At 51.8% G+C, this 14,209-nt stretch overlaps 1 non-coding gene across 1 annotated transcript; it reads right to left on the bottom strand.

Moving 5' to 3' along the window:
* Positions 1–13,384: 13,384 nt before the first annotated feature.
* Positions 13,385–13,478, bottom strand: TRNAI-UAU. Its single transcript has 2 exons — positions 13,441–13,478; positions 13,385–13,420 (listed from the first exon to the last, which is right to left on the bottom strand). It is a non-coding gene; the product is annotated as a tRNA-Ile (tRNA).
* Between the last annotated feature and the right edge of the window lie 731 nt (positions 13,479–14,209).

Genomic DNA, 14,209 nt, shown 5'->3' with positions numbered 1-14,209 from the left:
TGGAGCCCATCCCTTGAGAACAGTTGTCGGTCCCCAAAGCCTCCCAGTGCCAATAAATCCCAAAGCCCTCCTTTTAACACCACTACCTCAGCCAACTATTAACCATCACGATACGCTCACCCCTTTGGCGCCCTTCCCTAGGGACAGGTAGAATCCCACTGAAGATCACCTGAGCCTCAATTTCCTTGAGCGTCTTACCCAACCTGGCATAGTCTCCCTTGATCCTCTCTAGCGAGAATCTAGCCGTGTCATTCGTTCCCACATGAAGGATGATCAAAGGGTTCTTACCCGCTCCTCTTAGGATCCTTTTCAACCTCAGGTCCACATCCCGTATTTTAGCACCCGGTAGACAGCACACCCTTCTGTTCTCCGGATCGGCCCTGGTCACAGGCCTGTCCAACCTTCGCAGTATGGAATCCCCAATCACGTAGACCTGCCTTCGCCTGGGGACAGCCCGGTCCTCTAACCTATCCCCCGTTCTCCCTGGTTGCAAGCTCCTTCCATTCCTATCATCCCTTGTGGTTCCCCTTAAGCCATCCTGTATCTCCCCTGGGCCCGAACTTGGTGCTACTTCCATCGACTCCTCCCCTTTATCTATGGGACTGGCCGCTCGCCTCTTTTTCTTTGGCCTCTCACTGTCAGTTACCACTTGCTGTACCCCTTCCTCATTCTCCAAACCTTCAAACCTGTTCCTTAGCTCAATTTCCCCCTCACTGGCTCTCCTTTTCCTTGGCCTGCTTCTCACGGTCACATGCTTCCACCGCCCATCTTCCTCCTCTGGTGGTCCCCCTTCCTTGGCCTCAGCCCCTGCTCCCCCCTGTGCCCCTGGGCGTTCCCCCTCAGTTACTGCTTGCCATTGCTCCATCAGCCTCTCAAACCCCCTTCTGTTCTCTATCAGGGTTTCCACCTGCAGCTCTAGGCCCTGGATCTTTTCCTCCAGCAGCTCTATTAGGCGACACTTCATGCATACATAGTACTGGTCAGGGTCCCCTGCTAGGACCAGGTACATACCACAGAGAGACCTGGAGAAGGAGACTTGCTGAAGCAAAGCCACAGGGTCTCTGAGGCTTCCCTGGCCCCTCGCCCCTGTCCTGCCTGGCTGATGTCAGCATCTCTCTGTGAGGTCACCACCTCCCCACCACCTTTGACCAATAGTCTGAGGTCCTGCAAAAGGCCTTTGTGATGTCATTGCCACACCCCTCCCTTGCTGTGCTAATGTCCTGCCCCTGCCCAGGCACTTGGGAGGTTTGAGCTACTCCCTGTGGATCACCCCACTCAAGGAGCATTCGTTCTAGGAAGCAAGCCGGCTAGACAGGAAAACATCAGACGCTGCTCCCAATGCTACACTCAGTTTTTCAGAAATTAGTCAACTTTATGGCCAGAAGAGACCATTTGAGCATCTAATCTGACCCCCTGCATATCACAGGCCTTCTGTATGACACAATAGCTACTTTTGGGGGCAACACATTCCAGAAAGGCATCTAGTCTTCATTAAATGACATCAGGAGATGGTGAATCCACCACTTTCCTTGGTAGCTTGTTCCTGTGGTGAATCATCCTCGCTGTTGAATATTTGTGCCTTAGTTGTAATATGAATTTGTCTCTTTTCACCTTCCAGCCATTGGGTCTTGTTATGCCTTTCTCTGCGAGATTAAAGAGCCCTTTCATACCCAATCTTTTCTCTCCATTAAGGCACTTCAACACTTCAATGAAGTCACTTTTCATTCATGAAGGACCCCCCGCCGCCGAATTGCCACCGAAGACCCAGAGTGGAAGAATCTCCGGAGGCCCGGACCCCACGAGAGTTTTCCAGAGCTCCCGGAGTTAGTGAAGGGACCCCGCACCAGGAGCCCCAAAAAACTCTTGTGGGGGCCCCTGCGGGGACCAGGGCAAATTGCCCCACTTACTCCACCATCTGGGCGTCCCTGATGGGACCTGGAGCTACTGTTATTTCAGGACTCCTGTGAGACCCTCAGCTGGTTGGTTTGCACTCTGCTCTCGGGACTCTCTCTCCTCCTCCCTCTCTGCTGCTCTCCTCCCCTAGACATTGAACCCAGCCCTTGCTGCTGCCGACACCAACTGGCAGAAGGGCCTATAAGTCCCCTGCCTGAGGGGAGGCCAATGCATGTGGTCGGCCATAAGCAATATGATATTTTCTGTCTTATTCTCTATGCCTTTCTTAATGATTCCCAAGATTCTCTTTGCTTTTTTGCCCGTCGTTGCACACTGAGTGGATGTTTTCAGAGAACTATCCGCAGTGACTCCAAAATCCCTCACTTGAGTGGCAACAACTATTTTTGGCCTCGTCATTTTATATGTATAGTTGGGATTATGTTTTCCAATGTGCATCACTTTGCATTTATCAACAAATCTGCCATTTTGTTGCCCTTTCACCCAGTTTTGTGAGCTCTTTTAGTAACTCTTCGCAGGCTGCTTTGGACTTAACTTTCCTGAGTAGTTTTGGATCATCTGCAAATTTAGCCACCTCGCTGTTTACCCCTTTTTCCAGATCATTTATGAATATGTTGAATAGCACTTGTCCCAGAGCCCCTGGGGGGCACCACTATTGACCTCTCTGCATTTTGAAAACTAACCATTTATTCCTACCTTGTAATCAGTCATTTACCCATGAGAGGACCTTCCCTCTCATTCCATGAGAGTGTAATAGAGCAGAATAGGGCTTCCTTGGGTGTGGGTGTGAATTGACAATATATCAGGGGGTTGTGCACATTTATTGTCCTGGTGAAAAAGTGTGTCTGATACTCAGTCTTTGCTGCTCCTGCCAGCTGTGACTGCTGAGGACATTTTCCTTCTCTGCTCCAGGGTCTCTCTTCTGCCAGATTCTCAAAAAGTCAGGCCCCCTGCAGACTATGGCAGAGCAGTTTGCTAATAGGCTGCAGGACTCACCACGTAAGAATATAGCTGCTGTAGCACCTTGACTGTCCATGGGCCAAATCCTGCAGCCCTGGATAACCTCCCACTGATGGCAATGGGAATTGAGCCTTTGTAACTAGCTGCTGGTACCTGAGGTCTCAGTTACAGATTAAACTGGTGGCAAACACAGCTTCAGCCAAAGAAGAGAAGGATGTAAATGAAAGAGCAAAGCTGGCCCTGGGGAGCTGCTGCAGTCCCGTCACCACAGCTGGAAGGGAGAAGAGGAAAAACTCCCTAAAGTGCTGGGAGCAGCCCTGAGAACAGGAAAATTATCAGTGAGATCAGTAGCAATAACTATGAAATAATGGAGTGCTTTCTCCTCTGTGCCGACATGGCTGAATTGTGTTACTTTACTGTGAGAATAAGCTTTAAAATATCCTGCTCTAATTTCAGGATGGGTCTGTAACCATAACTGGACTCTGTGGGAAGTGGCCTCTGGATATTGGCCTTTGGGCAGAGCTGGCTGAAGCGCCTTCCTACCCACCAGGAGATCCTGGCTTGGCCTGCCAGTTCTTCCTTGCTGAACCTGGCTTTTCTGTCAGGCTCCTTTCTTTTATTTCTTCTCATGAAAAGAAAAGACCTCACTGCACAATCCTTGTAAGTGCTTGTTCAAGACACAGAGACCCTTCCTTGTAGCTAAGTCTTGGAAAGTGTTAAGTGGTAAATCTGGAGCTGATGGAAAGGTTACCATGACTCAGAGTTGAGCTGAAGCTGCTGTGACTGAAACACAGAGCACTAATCAGTATCTGATCACAGCAGCTTGTGGGAGAAGCACATGTTAGAAGCCCTCTGTCAGCTCAGCTGTGGCTTTCTGTGCATTGAGCCAGCCTGCTCAAGGTCTGCAAGTCTTGAGGGAAATGGGGAACATTTTTACTTTGGAATTTGAAGGTGTAGTCTTGGACCATCAAGTGGAGTGGTTGCAAATGGCTTGCTGGGGAAGGCACCATGGCTTAGTAGGCTAAAGCACCTGTCTAGTAAACAGGAAATCCCAGGTTCAACTCCCAGTGGTGCCTTGTTCTATTGCTTTTGTCTCCTCTGCTCACATTTTCCTGTGTCTTCCTAGGAAACAGAAGAGACCTCCCTTGACAATCCAAGTAATTGCTTGTGAAGGAAAAGGCTTCTTTCCAACGGAGCATTGGAGAGAATCAAATCCTCAGTCTGGTGTTGATGAAAAGGCTATTGGCATTGGCAAGGAGGTTGCTTCCGCTGCAATTTGCTGTGACAGGAGACCCTGTGTTGTGCGGCCATGCAATTCACTGGGGATATCTGTGCACAGAGCCCCTTCTAGAGGGTTCTCTGCAGGGCTTGCAGGAAATGGAGAATGACTGTCCTTTCACTTTTCATGTTATTGTTATTGAAAAATAGAGCAGTTCGGGGAGAAGTCCCAGAGCGTGGCACCATGGCAGAGCTTGCCAAGAGAGCTGCTGGATAAAGAGCAGATTCAGGATCCAGCATCCAGTGCTGCCTTGCTGAACGTGCCTCCTCTTGTCCCCTTTTGGTCAATCTTTTTTGTTAACAGAGAAGCCCGACTCTGGCTAGCCATACAAATGCTTGCAAAAGAAACGGGGCTTTTGGCTGACAACTGTCAAAAGGAGGCTTTGGATAAACATGGAAACAAGGTCAAGGTCACTGTAACTCATCTTGCATGTGCAGCTGCTGAAGCTACAAGGCAGAGCACTAAGCACAGTATTACCACGGCTGGTCACAGCAGGGTCTCTGTGTGGTGGGATCCGCGGGGTACAATCCCAAAGTGTGGAACTGCTCTGTCCTCTTATCTCTCCAGCCTGGGCTGTGTCTTACAATGCTGCACTAGTGACAAGCAGCAAAACCCGCTCCATGTGCTGTGATCACTCAGCCAACAACATGCAGCAATGCACCCAACTAAGTTGCATGAATGCTCTATAAGCCACTCCTAAATTATACGTAGAGAGATACCAGCATATCTCCCCAGCCCTCAGCCTTGCACCTCAGAAATGTACCGTCTTACACTGCTCAAAACCTCTTGAAAAGTGCAAACTCATTAATTAATTCACCACTTCCTCAAAAAGAAAGTGAACATGCACCAGCCTTTTTAATCTGAGCAGCTTTCCCAAGCACTTTGGACAATTTCACAAGTAAGTTTAAAACATTAAAATAAGTTTATTAACTACAGAAAGATAGATTGTAAGTGATTATAAGTGTTAGGCAGAGAGGTCAAAGTTGGTTACATAAATGAAAATAGAATCTTAGTGTGACATTCTAGACCTTTGGGGGAGCGGCTGTAACCCCCATATTCCTCATTTTCATATAATCATGATCTTACATATAGAGCATGACTTGTAAGGTATCAGGGGAAAGGATATGGTCTGCTGAAAGTCATTTCTCTACCCATCTATGTATACCATTCATGCATATGAAGTTATGAGAATTGTGCAGTATGGTTGTCACTATGCTGTAAGTAGGGGAAATCAGCCATCACCTGCACAAGGCCACACGAAGGGAATTGCTCAGCCCTGCTTGGAGAGACGCAGTGATGCTAACCTGACTCTGAAGAGGGCGACAAAGCCAATGGGGAAGGAAGGACATGATAAAAGGAGAGACATTCGCCAAGCTTTATCTCTCTCTTCCACCTCTACCTACAGCCATCACCACACCAAGTGACTGAAGAGCTGATCAAAGGGGAGACCCCAGCTGAAAAGCAACCAGCCAGCCTGTGGTGAGAAGCATCTAAGTTTGTAAGGGCACTGAAAGGGTTAAGATCAGCTTAGAATGTGTTTTGCTTTTATTTCACAAAATCAGCCAGGAGTCCGGTGACACCTTAAGGACTAAGAGATTTATTTGGGCATAAGCGTTTGTGGGTCAAAAACCCACTTCCCCAGATGCATGGGGTGAAAATTGCAGATACAGACATAAATATATATTGGAACATGACATGAAGGGAGTTACCTTACAAGGGGAGAACCAGTGTTATAGGCCAATTCAGTCAGGGTGGATGTGGTTCACTCCCAATAATTGCTGGGGAGGTGTCAATACCAAGAGAGGGAAAATTGCTTTTGTAGTGAGCCAGCCACTCCCAGTCCCTATTCAAGCTCAAATTAATGGTGTTAAGTCTGCAAATAAATTGTAATTCTGCAGATTCTCTTTGACGTCTGTTTTTGAAGTTTTTTGAACGGCTACTTTTAAATGTTAATGAATGTGAATGTGTGAATGTGTTAGTGAATGTGTAAATGGATTAGCAACTGTGCAAGTCCCATATGGTCAGGATTCCTGGTTTTCACCCAGATGGCCTGGGTTCAATTCCCAGTGTGGGAATAGTCCAGAGCTTTTGCTCAGAGGGGAGGCAGGAAATGAAAGGAATGGGAAGGGATCCTGCCAGCAGGGGAGTTGGACAGTGTTCAGAGGGGATCCCAGAAGTAGGGGTGGGGGCAGTAGCATAGCTGGCGGGATTCAGCAGAAGCAGCCACTTCCCATCAGGCTGGCAGGCGCGGAAGCGGTGCCTGCCAGCTGCACGGCCAGAGGAGCTGCAGGGCGGCAGCAGCAGGCCGCCGTGGAAGCTGCGCCTGCTGACCGGTGCAGACACAGCCAAGCGCTGGGACAGGAGCTGGGGATGGGCGGCAGCACAGGAGGGAAGGTGAGCAGCGGGGGAGGTTCTGGTCTGAGGGCGTGGCCAGAGGAGGAGCCAAGGGGGGGGGCGCCTTTTTATGTTTTTTGCTCCCCCTATGCTGAAAACCTGGCTACGCCACTGGGTGGGGGGCAGAGGTCTGAGGGGAGGTCAGGGAAGGATCCCAGCTGTATGGGAAGTTGACACTCTGGAGAGCACAGGCCTGGCACGGGGAATGGAAAGAGGGAATGTGTCTTTCTAAACTCACCACCGGCAGACTCGGCAGGACTGGAAGAATTATGTGTTTGTTGGTAAATGTCAATTTCTGTGGAAACACACAACCCAATGGCAAAATATTTCCATCGATAATAATCAAAATTGACAGATGGGCAAAGTAAGAAACACGCTGCTTGAGAACGTGTCCTGTTCTAATCCTATGGGGGTCCCTTCTGCCTTAGGCACCACCCTGTGGGCGTTTCATTTCCCTTCCCATTTACACACAGAGACACAATTTCCTTTGCATGGATCCATGAACAGCAAAACCTCCCTGTGTCTCTTGTCTGAGCCAGGGCATTCGATTCCAGTGAACCCTTCTCTCCTGCAATGGCAATGCTCAAACAGAGGGGACGTGTCCACCTTCACCCCCCGCCCCCCGGCAGTGAGATATTTTCTCTCCTTTTCATGCTGCTGTTGTTATTCCATGAGTCATCAAGGATGGAATAAAAAGCTGAGGTTACTCCAGGGTGAGGAAAGAAAGGAGCCACCAACTCCCTGAAAAATCTCAGTGCCCAGAAAAAACCTGCCCTGCTATTGGAATCACAGAGGTGCTGGCGATATGATGGGAAAAGGGACTGTCTGAATTGTCAAGGCAGCGAATGAACAATCTACAGCAGCATCATTAACCACAGACACACTCTAGCCATGCTCCAGCTAGTAGGGAAATGGGCAGAGTGTGCTGGGGAAGCTGGTCTGAGCAATTGCAAATGACCCTTCAGTGAGAACAGGGCCATAGTGTAGAAAGGCCCCTGTGTTAAGTGGGTGTGATGAGGGCTTAGGGAGCTGGGCTATGACACCATAGGGGTTTTTTCTGTGGAGGTTTGATTCTTGCCAGCTAGGCAAGGCTGATGTGTGGTTTCTTCATGGCTGTACTTTCAGTGATGCAGATTTCTCTATCCCATTGTTCCATAATTATAATCAGCCAATCAGAACCTCTCCATAGACCCCTTACACAACAACCTTTCTACCATATCGGCTGCAAATATAGAACAGTGGTCGCAACGGTGATCTATACAGTTACAGATTATGTCAATAACGTCACAGGAGGTGACACAGCATCAGTGAGACTGATGCTGGAATACTGCCTCCAGTTCGGGTGTCCTCATTTGGAAAAGATGTTGTGAAACTGGAGCTGGGGCAGCAAAGAGCCACCAAATGTTCTGAGGGCTGGAGAAAAATGCCTTCTAGTGAGCTATTGAAAGAGCTCAACCTGTTTAGCTTATCAAAAGAAGATTGGCAGGTGACTTCAATGAAGTGTTGAAGGGCCTTAATGGAGAGAAAAGATTGAGTATTAAAGGGCTCTTTAATCCAGCAGAGAAAGGCATAACAAGACCCAATGGCTGGAAGGTGAAAAGAGACAAATTCATATTACAACTAAGGCACAAATATTCAACAGCGAGGATGATTCACCACAGGAACAAGCTACCAAGGAAAGTGGTGGATTCTCCATCTCCTGATGTCATTTAATGAAGACTAGATGCCTTTCTGGAATGTGTTTGCCCCAAAAGTAGCTCTTGTGTCATACAGAGGCCTGTGATATGCAGGGGGGCAGAATAGATGCTCTAATGGTCTCTTCTGGCCATAAAGGCGACTAATTTCTGAAATATTGAGTGTAGCATTGGGAGCAGCGTCTGATGTTTTCCTGTCTAACCGGCTTGCTTCCTAGAACGAACGCTCCTTGAGTGGGGTGATCCACAGGGAGTAGCTCAAACCTCCAAAGTGCCTGGCCAGGGGCAGGACATTAGCACAGCAAGGGAGGGGTGTGGCAGTGACATCACAAAGGCCTTTTGCAGGACCTCAGACTATTGGTCAAAGGTGGTGGGGAGGTGGTGACCTCACAGAGAGATGCTGACATCAGCCAGGCAGGAGAGGGGCGAGGGGCCAGGGAAACCTCAGAGACCCCTGTGGCTTTGCTTCAGCAAGTCTCCTTCTCCAGGTCTCTCTTTGAGGACTGAGAGAGTATTCGGGTTCACGGACGTGAGCGCCAGGAGGAACCTCTTTTGAGTTTTCTCCTCCCCTTTTCCTGATTTTACTAGAAAACAGCCGTCCCAGTTTAGAAGGTAAGAGCCTCCTCGAGGTTTGAAACCTGTTCAGTCTGATCCATCTGGTGACCGTTGAATTCTAGGCATGGAAACCACGAGCTTAAGGAGGCAGAATTTTATTCCGCACCTGGGATTTTGTCCCTTAGAATCACTGGGGATATTAGGGTTTGTCCTTTTTGTTTCACCTTTTCCTCCGTCCATCCATCCCTCCCTCCTTTCTCTTTGTCTCTTGCTTCTTTTGTCCTTTCACCTGTTCCCCTCCAACACCAGGAGCGAGGGGTGTGTGTGTGTGTGTTGCGGGGGAGCAGTGTGGTTTTTCCCCATGTAGCCAGCACCAGACCTGGCACCACCCCCAGCTCTGCACCCTTCCTGCCACTGCGACCCCATCTCACCTCCTGACCCTGGCTGGGTGCCCCTGGCCCTTCGTAGCAGGGGGCTGTGCAGGAGGGTCTCCTTGCAACCATGAGTGGGTGTCTGGTGGGTGCTGTCACTTCTGCCAGAGACCCCCAAGAAATTCACTAGCTTCCTCCGCATGCGGGGAGGGGCTCCTACTTTCTGACTTGGGGGGGGGGAGGAGATTCCGTGATGTCAGAGCCCATGGGGGGAGGGGTTCAAATCACGAGTCTGGAGTAGCAGGGCGACCCCCCCCCAGTCAGATTCTGCTAGGGGGCTGGGCTGGGATCTGTAGGGAGGGAGACACAGGAAAAAGCAGCCACTACTATGGAACCCAGGAGTCCTGGCTCCCAGTCCCCCTGCTCTCACCTCTAGACCCACCTCTGCTCCCAGAGCCAGGGATAGAACCCAGAGGTCCTGGTGCCCAGCCGCCTCCCTGCTCTGAGCACTAGACTCCACTCCCCTTTTAGGCTTGCTGCCTCTTCTATCCACCCAACCCACCTGTCCATCCCTTTGCTGCAGGTTTCTGGGGTGTCACCCCTGCTCTGCACTCCCCCAGTGCAGCCCAAGGCCTTTCCTCCCCCCAACCACACATCCTCTCCCCCCTCGTGCTGGATCATCTGCTTGGCCCCCTGCCCCCTCTCAGGGTGCGCTGTGCGGCGTGGCTGGGGATTGTGCAATGGCCCAGCACTAGGCAACACAGGACGTAAACCACAGGCCCGGCCCAGCCCTGCCCCACCCCACCGGAGCGGCCGTCCAGGTGCATCGGAGCCCAGCACCCTGCACCTGTGCCCTCCTGCCCCAGGAGGGGTGAGCTGCAGTCCCCACCATGCTCTGCAGAGGGGAGAAGGGTCAAGCCAACCAGCCCATTTAGGATGGGGGAATCAACACCCTTTTTTCTGCACAGCCACTGACCATCACGGGATTCCTCCTCCCTCCTGTGCCTCAGTGCAACTAAATCTCCACACCTAGACAGCCGGTCTGTTCGCTGCACCTCAATCCCCCATGCCTGAGCCTCCCTGCCAAAGCCCTGCACCTGGCTCCATAGAATTAAGTCTCACATCTCGCTGGGAACTCGACTTCTTGTGCCCAGAGAGTCTTGGCTCCCCTCACTAGATGACCCAAGTCTGATGAACACAGTGTCCGTCTTCTCTAAAGAAGTACTTGGAGAAGTTTTTCTCAGGTGACCACATGGCCTAATGGATAAGGCATCTGCCTTCCAATCAGGTGATTGAAAGGTCAAGTCTTTTCGTGGTTGTGCTTGTGCAGTTTTACCTTTGGGCTGAACGTCCTGCTCCCTTCAGGGCTGGAACCTCTTCTTGGCCGCTCAGGCCAATGCTCTGGCTTCAGCTAGAGCCCCGGGAAGGAGTTGGGGGTTGGGTGTCACAAAGGCTGGGGCATGAGCCCCAGGTGCTTCCAGTCTCGCCTTTGCCCTTCCTGACTTGCCAAAGAAACTGGGCGGCTGCCCGGGCTAGTGTGTGGAGCAGTTTCCCTCTTCCAAGTGTGCGCCTGTCCCTGTGCTGGAGGGTACTTGCTACATAGCGTCTTCAGAGCCTGGGTGTTTCTCTGCTTCTCGCCAGGTGGGGAAAAGCCTCTTGGGGTAAAATCTCCTGCCCCACTGCCAAAGTGAGCACCTGGAGTGGGAACGGTAAGAGGCCCCACCAGGGGGGCTGGCCCTGCTTTCCTACCGTCTTCTGATGTTGGCCACAGAGCATCAGCAGCCGCCCCACATGCTGGTCTGTGGGTGGCCTTCAGTGGGGTTTGGCGTGGCAGGGAGCAGGCTGGCCAGGGGTCTTTGTCGCTGTCTGCTGGCCACGCATAGGCATGGTCCTCCCCTCCTCTGAACAGCCAGAGTGAGTCTGTGCTTAGAAAGCAGAGACACAGGAGACTCCAGACAAGAGGGTGAGGAAGACTGGGAAAGGGCCTATGCAGACAGCAGCCCACACCTCAGGGACAGGGCCTGGTTAAGGGATGTGGAGGCACCAAATTGCCCCAAATTTCCTGGTGCCCCACGCAGCTGTGTACTGCTCCAGCGGCCAATCCGATCCCCCGTCTGGCTGAGCCGGCCAGGAAAGCGGCCCCAGCCCCAGCTCCGCCTCTTCCCACAGCCCCCACCCTGGTCTGCCCCCACCCCCTCTTCCCACCCCTGCTCCACCCCCACTCTGCCCCTTCCACTGAGCTACATCCCGGTGGACGGCAGGAGGGATCAGGCGCACCCGGCACGCAGTGGGAAGTGGAACGACCTGGCCCCAGCCTGCTCTGCTCCACCAGCTCCCAGCCGCGCCGCTGGTGAGTGCTGGGGGGTGTTTCTCCCCCACCCTGCAACTTCCAAGGCTGGGAGCAGAGTGCAGCAGGCTGGGGCCGGATCACTCCACTTCCCGCCGCCCCGTGAGTGTGGGGTCAGGCCTGCCCTGCAATTACCGGGCGGCGGGAAGTGGAGTGACCTGGCCCCACCCTGCTCCGCTCTGCCAGCTCGGGCTGGGGGACGGGGGTGCCGTGTATGGCAACAAAATGTCTCGGGACAACCCTGAATAGATCATTTTTCCACAGGGACCAATGGCTGTTAGAATAGAGATATTCAGGCTGCCTGTACAGGCCTAGACTTTAAGAACTTAGGTGTATTTTTATCACTTAGCTAGTGACAGGGGTATAAAACAAAGAACCAAAATCCCAGTCTGCCTGTGTCTGGGCCTTCTCTCCCTCGGAGAGTCTGAGCCCTTGTTCGTAGGCTAAGGCCTTTGGCTAAGCAGCAGGGGCAGCCATAAGCTGGGAAGCGAATGGTTCCATCCTCGCCTCCCAAACCCGTCACACTGAACAAGGTGGGGTTGGGCTGTTAGGAAGACGATCCTGTCCCCATAGTGCCCATCACCAGCAGATAACGAAACAGATCTTAAGGGAGCATCTGGTCTGGCAAGAAATCCCTTCTCAATGGTTGTGGTTGTGAAACCCTCATTTCTGTAGGGTTTATCTTTCTGGCCCCCACTTTTCTATTCTCAATCTGTCTGGTTCTCTAGTTGTTTCTGTCTGCTGACGAGTTAATTTTGCTGAGTGTAAGTTAATTAGGGGAGTGGGATATAATTGGTTAGAGAATTCTCTTAGAATAGGTTAGAATTGGTTAGTTACCTTTCAGTACAATGATTGGTTAAGGTCTAGCTGAGAATATTACTGTATAAACTGGGGTCAGACAGGAAGTGGAAGAGGAAATTGGAATCATGCTAACGGGGGGGATGGGTATAGGGAACGGGGAACAGGGACACAGACAAGGCTCTGCGGTGTCAGAGCTGGGAAGGGGGACGTGGGGTAAACACTCTGCAGTGTCAGAGCTCATAGACTCATAGACTTTAAGGTCAGAAGGGACCATTATGATAATCTAGTCCGACCTCCTGCACAACGCAGGCCACAGACTCTCACCCACCCACTCCTGTAACAAATCCCTGCCCTATGTCTGGCTATCGAAGTCCTCAACTCATTGTTTAAAGACTTCAAGGTGCAGAGAATCCTCCAGCAAGTGCCCCGTGCCCCACGCTGCAGAGGAAGGTGATAACCCCCAGGGTCTCTGCCAGTCTGCCCTGGAGGAAAATTCCTTCCTGACCCCAAATATGGCGATCAGCTAAACCCTGAGCGTGTGGGCAGGACTCACCAGCCAGCACCCAGGAAAGAATTGTCTGTAGGGATGTGGGGTAAACGCTCTGCAGTGTCAGAGCTGGGAAGGGAACAACATGGACCAGACTCTATCAGTCTACAGAGATAAGCCCGACTGGTGTGAAGGGCTTCGGAATCTGCTTGCTTGGAAACTAACCCCAGTAAACATCCTTTTGTCTGCGCTTCCCACTTCTGGTCTTTTGCTGCTTGCTGTCTGTGACAAGAGCCAGGGAAGTGGGCGGGGGAAGGGAAAGCCCTCTAACAATGGCTCCTTGCTCCTCTCCCTTCAGGCTCAGGGGTCAAGGATGGGCAGGACTCCAGGCTCTGCTTGAGGGATCCTGGCAAAGGGGCTGGGGGGGAGAGAAAGGATTATAGATGCTCATCTGCACTCTGGAGAGGAGGTAATAAGTGAAGGGGGCATTTTTGAGTCCTCTCCTTCTCAGTGTCCCCAGGGTGAGAATTCTACATTCCACAGGGGCAAATAAGGGGGTGAAGCCATTTGGCTAATGAAAACCAGGGCTCCAGGTGAGGTTTGAACTCACAACCTCAGCATAGCTCCTCTCAACACTGCCCTATAAGTACTGTGCGCTAACCAATTGCACCACTGGAGCACCTGTAAATTGTCATTCTCCAAACCCCCTAGGTTGATACAGGTGAGGCGTGACCCCAAAACATTCTCAGTGGGGCTGAGAGCAGGTAGCGACAAGTGTTGTACTCGGTGGGGTGGATTCTTCTTAAGGGTTCCAGGCCCCATTTGACCCTTTTGTTCTTCCCTGGGTAATAACAGAGCTGGTTAAGGCTCAATGGAGAGTCTTGCTGCAGACCAACAGAGCTGAAATCACTGATAACCAGCTCTAAGCATTAGTCCTGCTTTGGGACAGTGTCTCTCATGCAAGAAACTGCCCAGTCTGCGCTAGCAGTGAGGCTCCCTCACTAACAGCTGAAATCAGGGAGAGCCGTGTGAAGTGCAGGGCCCCAGGGGGGCCTGAACAGGGGGGAACAACATCCCAGGACTTTTAAAAATGGGAGGGCTCTGCCTTGCCACTTTGTAATGACCGTAAGGGCGAGTGAGGGTGGGGAGGGGGCGGAGAGCAGTGAGCAAGAAGTGGGGTGGTCTGGGGGGGAAGAGGCAGCGTAGGAGCGGGGCCTTGGGGAGAAGGGGTGGGGCAGGGGCGTGGTGTTGAGTGGAAGGGATGGGGCTACTGTTTGGGCTCCAGTGGCCGCTCCTTTTAGGGAGCCTGCCCCGCTCCTGGTGGGACCACAAGACGTTCCAGAGCAGAGAGGGTGGCCAGCAGAGCGGTGACAGGGGGGAACGGCAAGTGGCCGGCAATGTGGCCAGCCA

The sequence above is a fragment of the Mauremys reevesii genome, linkage group 23 (genome assembly GCF_016161935.1).
Source record: "Mauremys reevesii isolate NIE-2019 linkage group 23, ASM1616193v1, whole genome shotgun sequence".
Classification (NCBI taxonomy): domain Eukaryota; kingdom Metazoa; phylum Chordata; order Testudines; family Geoemydidae; genus Mauremys; species Mauremys reevesii.
Note: the sequence above shows the minus strand (reverse complement) of the source record. Positions and strands in the feature narration are given on the sequence as shown.